Raw genomic sequence first — 11,186 nt, forward strand, 5'->3', positions numbered from 1 at the left:
ACAGTATAAGACTGGCATAATTCTACAGGAACACTGCTGACTTGGCAACACTGTTTTGGAGCTGGCCTTCTGTCAATCTGACTGTCTGTGAATGGGGAATGAAGAATGCAAAAAAAAAAAAAAAAAAAGGTTGATCCCTCAACCCCTCTAAAATTCACAGGATGACACAAAATTATGCATTTTGGGCTTAAAAGTATGCTTTTGCTGTAAAATAAATGTGATATCTGTGTGTAGGTAACATGGATAAAGTGTAGTGTTCTTTTACATATGTGACCCTGGACCACAAAACCAGTCTTAAGTCGCTGGGGTATATTTGGAGCAATAGCCAAAAATACATTGTATGGGTCAAAAATTATTGATTTTTCTTTAAATTAGGATAATAAGTAAAGATCATGTTCTATAAAGATATTTTGTAAATTTCCTACTGTAAATATATAAAACTAAATTTTTTATTTGTAATATGCATTGCTAATAAATCATTTGGACACCCTCAGATTCTTTATTTTCAAATGATTGTATCTTGGCCAAATATGTCCTATCAAACTATACATCAATGGGAAGCTTATTTATTCAGCTTTCAGATGATGTATAATTAGTTTTGCAAAAGTGGACCCCTTATGACTGGTTTTGTGATCCAGGGTCACATATAGTACCGACATTGTAACAGTTAGAAATAGAACTTATCTTTTAACAATCTCCTCCTTTGGGAAAATTATAATAAATAATAATGTTAGAGCATAAAGAAATATTCATTTGTTTCCTACCTTGCCGTGCAACAATTAAACTGGCCAAACAGTCAGGAACGCTGGTCCCAGCAGCCAAGAAAGTGATGCCCATGATGACATCAGGGATGCCCATAGTGTAACCGATCACTGTGACCTGCCACGAGAGAGTCAACAGGTCATTTCAAGCAATTGAGAATTTCAAAAGTTAGTATGTGTCAGACAAGTCTTACCATCCAAACCATGATGTAAGAGAAGAAAGCAAATCCAGAGGGTGGAGGAGATGAACGAGACCATGTACCAGCGCTCCCAGCGAGCCGTGGAACAGTTGGGCACGGTAAGGAACAGCAGCAGACTCAGTGGCCAGGCCAGCAGCCACTTTAGCTTATTAAAGCCCCCACCTGCACAAGATCAGGACATCATTTGATTAATTAGTCTTTAAACAGACACTTTCATTCAAAGCTGCTTACAGTGCACCTACTGTCAGGAACACTTCCTGCTTATGGACAACCAGAATTCAACCTAAAATTATTCACAATGTTTTAATCAATCATCTGTAATAAATGTACCGGGGCAGCGGTATGGTACATAGGGTCCTTCGTTTTCATCTTCTTCCTCTTCCTCCTCATCGTTCTCATTGTTTTCATTGTCCTCGTTCTCATTTTCGGTGTCAGTGCCGGCTTCAGCTCCTCCCCTGTCGTCATCATGGTGACCTGTCTTTTCGCCCGTTCAGGCCTCGGTCTGTTCCTGCCAGCCCATTCTCCACCCCATGCTTTCCTGGGATCTTTACAGTCACCTCTGAATCCCCGTTACTGAAACGACTGTTGATCAGACGCTGCCTCTGCAGAAACACACGAACACACATTAGTCTGAGCTAACAAACTGAATAATAAACCTTTCACTCTGTAATACAGATGATGTATATACTTTTAAATCTCTGTAAGATTTACATATTTATATCCCATATTGTGACTTAATTTCTTATTTTAACCTTGTCTCACTATTACCATTTTCTTTATTTTAGATTCTTTCTGTTAAACTAAAAAGTATTACTGTTTCCAAATATTAAGAAGCACAACTGTTTTCAACATTGATTATAAGATATGTTTCATATGAGAATGATTTCTGAAGTATCACGTGACTTTGAAGGCCCAGTGTTATTTTGAATATACCTTTTTAGTTTTTTATGAATATTATGTAATAGTTTCTATTTTTTTATATTCTGTTTCCATTTCAATTTTGTATAAAGTTTTAGTGATTTTGTTTTTTGCCATTTATATATATATATATATATACAGGTAAGGAACTTTTTATGGTTTTAGTTTAGTTGCAATTTTAGTTTAAGTTAGCGATAATACATTTTTTTTTTGCTTTGCCAACACAGTAATCAATTAATTTTTTTTTTAGAGTATATTTATATAGAAAACAGTTGATTTAGCTAATATTGTAATAAAAAATATATTTAATAATAATTCATTAATAGATTTCTTAAAAAAAATAAAAATAAAAACACCTACAAAATCTATCAGATGTAGCTGTAGTTTTGTTTTTTGTGCTTGTGTGACTGACCTCTGTAATAAGCATTCTGGAGGCCATGGTGAGGCGTGTGCGAGGGGAGAAGTGGCTGGTGATCATGATTCTCATTCCAGCCTCAGAGAAGGACAGCTGATGAGGGTATGCAGACAAGAGTTCATCCACCATCAGCACTGATGGCTTCCTGTGGAAATTTGCTAAGAGGGGCAGAACAACAAGCAGAAATTTAGATGGGCACCAAGCAGTTGCACACACTTATAAAAACAGGACTGCATGTATTACCTTTCTTAAGAAGCACGACAGTGGCATCGCACCCATCGTCGATGTCTGTGTTACTGGCTGTGCCATTACCCAGATTTGTTGAGTTCTTTTTTCCGCCGCTCGATGTAATTAACCACCCGTGAGTTAAATCTGATTAACACCAAGGAATGAGAGTTAATAAAATCAGCAGTGATGCAATTTACTGATGTGGAGTAGATACGAATAGCAATTGAATCTATGTAATTATGAAAAAATTTCATAGCGACAGAACAGAGAACTTACTTCATTAATATAATGTAAAACATGTACAGTACTATTAGGATGAGTGACTCCCACCTGAGAAGAGAAAAATTTGAGTAAAGCATTAAATAAAAAAAAAAAAAGGAACAGTTTGTAAAATGAAAAATTATGAGGGTGGTCTGGTGTAACAGGAGCTCTAATCTTACCATGTCACCTTCTCATCATAGATGAACTTGAAAAAAAAAAAAAAAGTTAAATGTAACAGACAAATCAGAATGACAAAGTCACATTTCTTCAAATAGTTCTGAAATGTCACACTTTACCACCAGAGGGCAGGATTACCTTACTGTAAACATGGGCCCTGATGATTTAATGAGTAATCTAATGGAGTAATATAATATAATATAATATTACATTGTCAGCATAATTCCAGTGAAACATTTAGCATGAAGTTTCTGTTTATTTTTAGGATAAAAAAAGGAAAAGACATATCACCCCTTCCATAAAAGAGATGAAGTTTACCTGCAACACTATAAACTTTTACAATACAGTTTGTTCTTTAAGTGAATCCAATTTTTAGTAAGGTTCTGTGGGTAACGTCTCAGATACTCTGTGTCCTGTGTACTAATAATCAGTGTTTGTTGTTCCTCTGTGCTGGGAACACATGCAGAGTGTGGGCAAATAAGAGGCCTGTGCTGCAGGCCACGGGCCCCACGGGAGAGCCACTCGCTTCTCCTCTCCTGCTGCGCGAGGAGGCCCATACGCATCATGGGAGCATGAAAAAACACTTAGAGTTCTACTCACCACGATCAGAGTGGTCACTGAGATAGTGTAGTATGTCGAGTCTCTCATTAATGTCCAACATGAGAGCCGTACTGCCTGCATCAACAAGAGAGAGGACGGATGAGAGAGAGAGAGAGACACAAGCACACTTAGACTCAAAGGGAGGGGGCCAGTGGAATTGAGAAAGTGTCAAAGCAGTAAAACTGTGTAATTTATTCGATTTACTTTCACCAGTCACCTTGAACAAGTGTTTTTTTTTTTGTTGTTGTTGTGGTGACAGAAATCAGCTAATGAAATATAATTTTAAACCTAAAATGTTGCTACCATATTTTTGGCTAAAGTTCTGACAACCACAACTGCTGGTTATTTACTGTTAATTTGACATATTTTATTTATTTATTTATTTTTCAGTGTAGAGCAAGTTTTGTAGAAAAAAAACTGCAGAAAAAAACATAACAAGAAATAAAGAAAAAAAAGAAAAGAAAAAAGAAACGGTATCTTTAATAATGATATTGCACAATATCTGTACAGTATATTAAGGAGTTTAGTTCAAAAAGTCTCTATTCACCACAATAAATAAATTGCATGCTTCTTTCATTCATTGACTCAGTTGAAAACCCTGGTATTAAAGGATTTTAAAATGTGCTTGTCATGCCTCTTATATAATGTGTAATCTTTGACTATTTCCCTTTTTTTTCTGGAAATTTGGGCTGGGCTTGCAAACTTTAGAATTCTGTATTAAAGTGTGTGAATTGGAAGCGAGTTAAGGAAATGAATAAAGTAAAAACCATATATGGATTTGACATCCTGTAACGAATCCAGCTGATTGAACCGTGTGAAATAATCCATATTGAATGTGTGTCATGTTGTGTAGGGCGATCCTTCCATAAAAAGCATTGATCTACGTCAGAGCACCGGAAGTAATGCGCCATCGTTGACGCTAGCACAGCTTAACTTACACCACAGGTGACACTCTTTGCTTTGTGTTTCCGTGGCAACTAGAAGCTCCATTGTTGCAGATGTGTTTTTTTCCCCCCTTGACACTGATGGACTCCAAGTGTAAGTGTCTTGTGGCCTTGTGCCATCACATCACAAATATAAGATTCTAATTTTGTAAAAGTGCCCAAAAATGCCCAAACACAAAACCATTGTATATGACATGTATTTGCATAAATATAAACCACACACAGACACACACACACACACAAACACATATATAATAGAAATAGAAATAGAAAATGCGTGTGTGCACGTGTATAAGCAAATTTCTTTAAAAAAAAAACTAATAATACAAAAAATATATAAACTACAGGTATAAAATAAATAAAGAATAATATTGTCATATAAATGATACATATTCACACACACAGCAATGAGATTATTTATCATAAAGACACCAATGTTCAAATTTCCAAAATAAATTACCTGTCATTTAACTGATCATTTGAATTAATGTCATTTGTCTCAATTTGTAATGGAGAAGGGCATAAACCAATTGTGTGTATGTGTGTATATGTGAGACACAAGACTTTTCTGAGGTCTATCAGACTACCCAGAATGCCTCTATTCCACTGCCAGTTGGTGACTAGAGAATGTCTGGGAGAGGAAAAAAAACTATTAAGCAGTTTCCCGTGCTTTTACAAAGACAGAATAACCTCATATCCTCTCTTCTTTAACATAGTAAGGGTCTCAGGAGGTTAAACCGAAGGAGCTTGAAGGACTGAATGAAGTGGAAAGCAAAGACGACGGATGGAAAACAGAAAAAAAAAGCAGTTCCACAGCTAACATGGCTGACCTCATCAGCTACTCTTCAGTGACCCCTGAGAATAGTCTGCTCACTTCTTACTGTCATTCTGCACTGAGTAATGGAAGGGGATGCACAGGTCACCTCCTTCATCTCTAAAGTCATCCTCTCACAGATGCTGAGAATTCATAATGCTGGCTCAGTACATTTGTGTCAAGTGTCTAAAGAAAAATAATGTCTTACTGGCGATCCGTAGAGACTGTAGCAAATGAGGATGTCAACAGTGCTTTGAATATAACTATAGCGTTCTTCCACTATGGGTTCAAAAGATAAATTAACACTTAAGAAAACTACAAAACACCCAATTTATATAACTGAACCAAAAAGATACTGTAGCAACAAACACTAGCATTTAACAAAATATTTTGCTACACATAAGACGGCCCATGGACTTCTATGCTGAAACCAAAGTGAATCTGTGAATTAGTTGGCTGGATCAATTCACTAAAATGCTACATTTGAGAAAGAAATAACACAGTTTTTTATTTGAATTAGTTTTAAACATTACCTAAAAACATCTTTTGGGTGTGTTAATGTGCAAAGCAATGAGCACCTGAGCAGTAAAGATCCCACACACTCCGATGATGCAGAGGATATTGAAGACAGCAGAACCCACGATTGTGCCCACTCCCACATCTCCTTTAGTGATAAATACACCTGCACAGAGAAGACAGGGTGGCTTAGAAAGGGCAAGAGAAGGTCCATGTTCAAATATGAGGGAAATTGTTTTCCGAAAGCACGCTGTGTTCAGAGATGTTTACCTATGACTGAGGTGAAGAGTTCAGGAGCTGAACTTCCTGCTGCCATGAACGTGGCTCCTGCTACATCCTCACTGAGATGGAGGCGCTACACACATTTACACGCAGACAGAGAGAGAGACATCAAAGATGAAGTGAAAAAATTGTACCAGACAAAAATAATGAGTAATCTTGAGTTTCCTGAACTCTCCTCCCGTCTGATAATTAAAAACATATAGAAATATTATTACAATATAACTTAGATTGGGACAAATTAGAATTTTTTTTTAGGACAACTATAGCTTATTTGTATTTATAAAAACTCAAAATAGCTTTACATCTTTAAACTAGCTTAGACTGTGACAGGATAAAGTATTAAATAAATAGTTACATATTTTACCTTCAAACTTGCTTTAAGGGGGGGGGGGGGGGGGTGAAATGCTATTTCATGCATACTGAGTTTTTTACACTGTTAAAGAGTTGGATTCCCATGGTAAACATGGACAAAGTTTCAAAAATTAAGTTGTACATTTGAAGGAGTATTTCTGTTCCAAAAATACTCCTTCCGGTTTGTCACAAGTTTCGGAAAGTTTTTTTCGAGTATGGCTCTGTGTGACATTAGATGGAGTGGAATTTCCTTATATGGGTCCTACAGGCACGTCTGCCGGAAGAGCGCGCTCCCGTATAGCAGAGCACTGAGAGGCTGAGCACAGACAATCACTGATCAGAGCGAGAGCGTCGCGAAATGTCACAAAAGAAGTGTGTTTTTGGTTGCCAGGGCAAGACAACCCTGCACAGATTACCAAAGAAAAAACAGCATTAAGGGACCAGTGGATGGAGTTTATTTTTACAGAGCATGAATGGAGTTGTGCAAGTGTTTGTATTTGTTCCCTGCATTTCGAAGATGCTTGTTTTACAAACAAGGCCCAGTTTGACGACGGATTTGCGTATCGTTTATTTCTTAAGGATGATGCAATCCCAACGAAAAAGGGTCACGATCGTGTGTTGGAACCGCATGCGGTGAGTAAAACTGCTTCAAATATCTCTGCCTCCTTGTTAGTGCGTCCGCCTCCCATCGGAGACCCGGGTTCGAGCCCTGCTCGGAGCGAGTCGTTGCTGCTGCTGCTCTCGTTCAGTTTCAGCCTCGGGATCTGATTCTGGATCATAAATAAACGGCTGAATCTGACTGTTAGCCATGGTTTGTTTTGGCTGATGGTTTTTTTCCTCAAGGTAATGTCAGCTTCCAAACGCTCTCAACGCAAAAGCCTACTGGCGCTCGTGATTCTTTAGCTCCGCCCACACGTCACGCCTCCAGTCGGTTGTGTTTTTCCGGGAAAAAACGGTACAGACTATCTTTCTCTTATGAATATAATAAAACGAAAGACTTTTTGGAGTTATGAAGGATGCAGTACTACTCTATATGTACTCAAGATTAACAGGATATTGAGTGAAAACGAGCATTTCACCCCCCCTTTAAATAATTTAGCATATGCAGAACATTTGCTAGGACATAATAACTGTCTTACCTCACAGATCTTCTCCAGAGAGGGCACAAAGTAGTCATCACACACCAGTGCCAGTGCGTAAAACATATACATGGCCTTTAGAGAGAGAGAGGAAGAGTAAACACAAAATTAATTGAACTTAACCTTGCTTAAAGTTCCCGCTTTAATCCTTATGAATATTTCTGTCATCATTTATTAAATCATTCAAGTCATTCCAAACCTGTATGCATTTTAACTAGCATGAAAATAATAATAATAATAAAAATAAATAAATAAATAAATAAATAAATAAATAAATAAATAAATAAATACTATGGGAGTCAATAGGGACATGTTTGGTTACCAACATTTTTCTAAATCTTCTTTTGTGTTCACCAGCAGCAGAAGGTTTGGAATAACTGAAGGGTAAGTATATAATGACAGTTATTCTTTTAAATTATGGCTTTCAAAATGGTCAAAATGGTTAAGAGCCACTGCATTATTTAGAAAAGAGCAGCCAGGATATTTTATTTAAAACTTCACCTTTAGAAATGAAATATGAGGGTGAGAAAATCATGACAGAATTTTCATAGCCAAATTTTATAGCTAGAGTGGTCCATTGTGGAAATACCATCTTAAATTAGATTGTGACACGTGATGAAGCTTCTGTAACTTCACATTACATAAGAAGTTTAAAAAAACTGACTCTAGAAGCCACTGCAGGGAGCGCATGAAATTTGTGCAAAGCGAAATTCTTCCATGCGGGCATATTTGAGTGCACGAGTGTCAACACCATTAAATTCTCAGAGCAATCTGCCCTCCAGTGGGACGGCCGTCCACTGGGACTATTCAGACCTTTTCTTAGACAGTGTCCCGACGACAGAAAGGTCCTGATGGAAGCTGGTGCCCTTTACAGAGTGAGGGGTGGTGGGGGCTGGGGGGTTCAAAGTTTATTTGTCTCATACTCAATAGGGATGGAACTGATTTTTTTTTTTTTTTTCACAATCTGACATGTTTTACATAAAAGAGCTGTGTGTGGATTAGTTGCTCCAACATCTGCTCAGGCCAGATAGGTGTGAATCGCAGATGTCATGGTCCCTTGACATGCAACACACACATATGCATGTGAACTTATGCATGTACATACTAAAAAAGTACATAAACACTGCTAACAACAATTAATAAACAAAGAAAATTAAATAAAACAAAAACAAAATAAATAAATAAAAGTGTTGTCAATTAAATATAACATTTGAAAAAAATATTCTAAATGAGTATGAATTCATATGGAACTTGCAAATACATACACATGGATGCAAGCCCACACTGTCCTTTCAAAGCCAGCTCCGATTCACTGTTGGGATCCGTTTGCCAACTGTTTCCCGCCAAGATTTTACCAATCAGTGCATCTAATTCTGCCGCCACACTGCCATGCTTGCATTGTGTGCCCATTACGTAATCTCTGCCCACTCCACTCTCATTCCCTCCCCTTCCTTTTATCCTTGACCTTCTGACAAGGCAGAGCTGGGCTACTGAAGCCCCAAAAGATAAATAAAACATTTAAACAGCTGGAGGGAGTCTTAGAGGGTTTTCGCTGAAGCTTTTACCATCCACTCACTCTCTGCTTACATGGGCATCTACCTAAACATCGCACAACAATGGCAGTGTCAAACCAACCCTACAGGGGATTTCAGCAGGAACACACAGTACTGCATCAGTACCTGCTTCACATGGCATGCTTCACTTAAAAGTGTGCTCAGACATGGCACAGGAAAGCCTGTTTCTCTGTGAACGCTTATGATAATGGGGGTGAACAGAGTCTATTTCATTAGGTCCAACTACACTGGATTTATTAAGAGATCATTCATGTTCCAGGTTCAATATAAATTCAAGTTTTATCAACATCCATTGTGGGTGGCATGATGTCAGTTACCACTATTTTCTTATCTCTCAGTTCTTAAAAACAACAACAACAACAAAGCTAATTTCTAAGTGACATCATAATTGGTTTAGGAAATGTGTATGTCTATGTGTTTTTGTTTGTTTGTTTTAGGCCATAAAATAGAGCAGGTAGAGCATTTTTAGTGAATCATACTTCACTGAAAAATGATTCAATCAAGTCGTGACTCAAAAAGGCTCTGGACAGCCACCCAGCTTACACTGCTTCCAACTTCTAGTCTTATTTCACTTTGGCTCCATTTGAAACCTCTAGAGAACACTCAGCTCAATCCATGAAAGAACAGAAACTATAGGAAATAGTGTTGGCAGAGGGAACTCTATTGTGTATTATTGTAAACAAATGATTGTGTCATCTGCAATAGACCACCAGAGACTATAAACTCCAGTCTCGCACTCTATATGCACAATCGCTGTAGTAAACAGTTATTCAGGTAAGATGTGTCAAGATCTGTACAGGTTTCATCATGTTCGACTGTAGATCATTTATAAAGAACATGCATCTGAACATGAAAACACTGATGCCATTAATGGAAGTAACTGGAAATGATAAAAGTAGGAAGAAATTATCAAACAAATTAGCTTTTTTTTCACTACACTTCATCAGAGTAAATTCTAACTTACAAAATGAGAAAAAGTCATTACCAAAGCTACTCCATATAAAAATATTAAAAGGTATTATTATTGATCGTAAGATATATAGTATATAAAATGTTTCATATTATATACATTTATTAAATAATTAATTTAATCAGTATTTATAAATGCATATCAAAATATAAAAATATTTTTCAAGTCATTTTTTCCCCCAGATCATCAGAAATAACATTTTAGATTCCACATAGAAAAGAAAAAAGAAAATCAGTATTATCATATCTTTGCATACTTTCATTAAACAAACACACATAATCACTTTTGGTGCATTTTGTCACACACATCGGTTGAGTTAAATTTATCTTTCATACTGGATAATGTGGCAAAGACATCCTGATTGGTCAAAAAGCTATATAATTTAAGCTGAACAAAGCCTTCTCTCCATTCAAGTGAGGTAATATAACCTGAATATTAACATGATCAATTCATTCATGTGTACCAATGAGCAAGTCACTTGGAAAATCCTTTGTAGCCACTGTTACAAATAATCCAGATGAAACCAGAGACTGCTCTGATGCTTGAATGGAACACACAGCCTTGTGACTTCAAGTGTTTGTGTAATTTCATATACTGTGTTAAATGTTGAAAAGGAAAAGCAGATGGTAGAGATACTTACACACAGAACATGCAAGGCTACAGCCCCATCCATTCGCTCCTGATTGGTGAAGATATCATCAGGGAACTCATGTACACCTGCAGAAAGCACACACAAACATTTGGCTATGTGAATAATCCACATATAACACACAGCAGCGCACACGAATCTCAGGGATTCTTCCCACTCATCATACAGCATGTAATTAAACATATGGATCACTCCAGAAGATAAACAGTAAATGCTTTCAGTCACAGACTAATTACACACAGCACAAATTCATCTCATTAAATAGAATGTGCTGGCATATACTTTTGTCACTATTAAAGGGCTAGATCACTCAAAAATAAGACCTGTGTAACATAGAGAAGATATTTCACAGAAATGTCTGAGCTTCTCTCCATACAAATGAAAGTG

General features: G+C 37.0%; 1 pseudogene; it reads right to left on the reverse strand.

Moving 5' to 3' along the window:
• Nucleotides 1–764: 764 nt before the first annotated feature.
• On the reverse strand, nt 765–10,985 carry LOC113079437 (sodium/potassium/calcium exchanger 3-like; annotated as a pseudogene).
• Between the last annotated feature and the right edge of the window lie 201 nt (nt 10,986–11,186).

Source organism: Carassius auratus, unplaced genomic scaffold, assembly GCF_003368295.1.
Source record: "Carassius auratus strain Wakin unplaced genomic scaffold, ASM336829v1 scaf_tig00028053, whole genome shotgun sequence".
Taxonomy (NCBI): domain Eukaryota; kingdom Metazoa; phylum Chordata; class Actinopteri; order Cypriniformes; family Cyprinidae; genus Carassius; species Carassius auratus.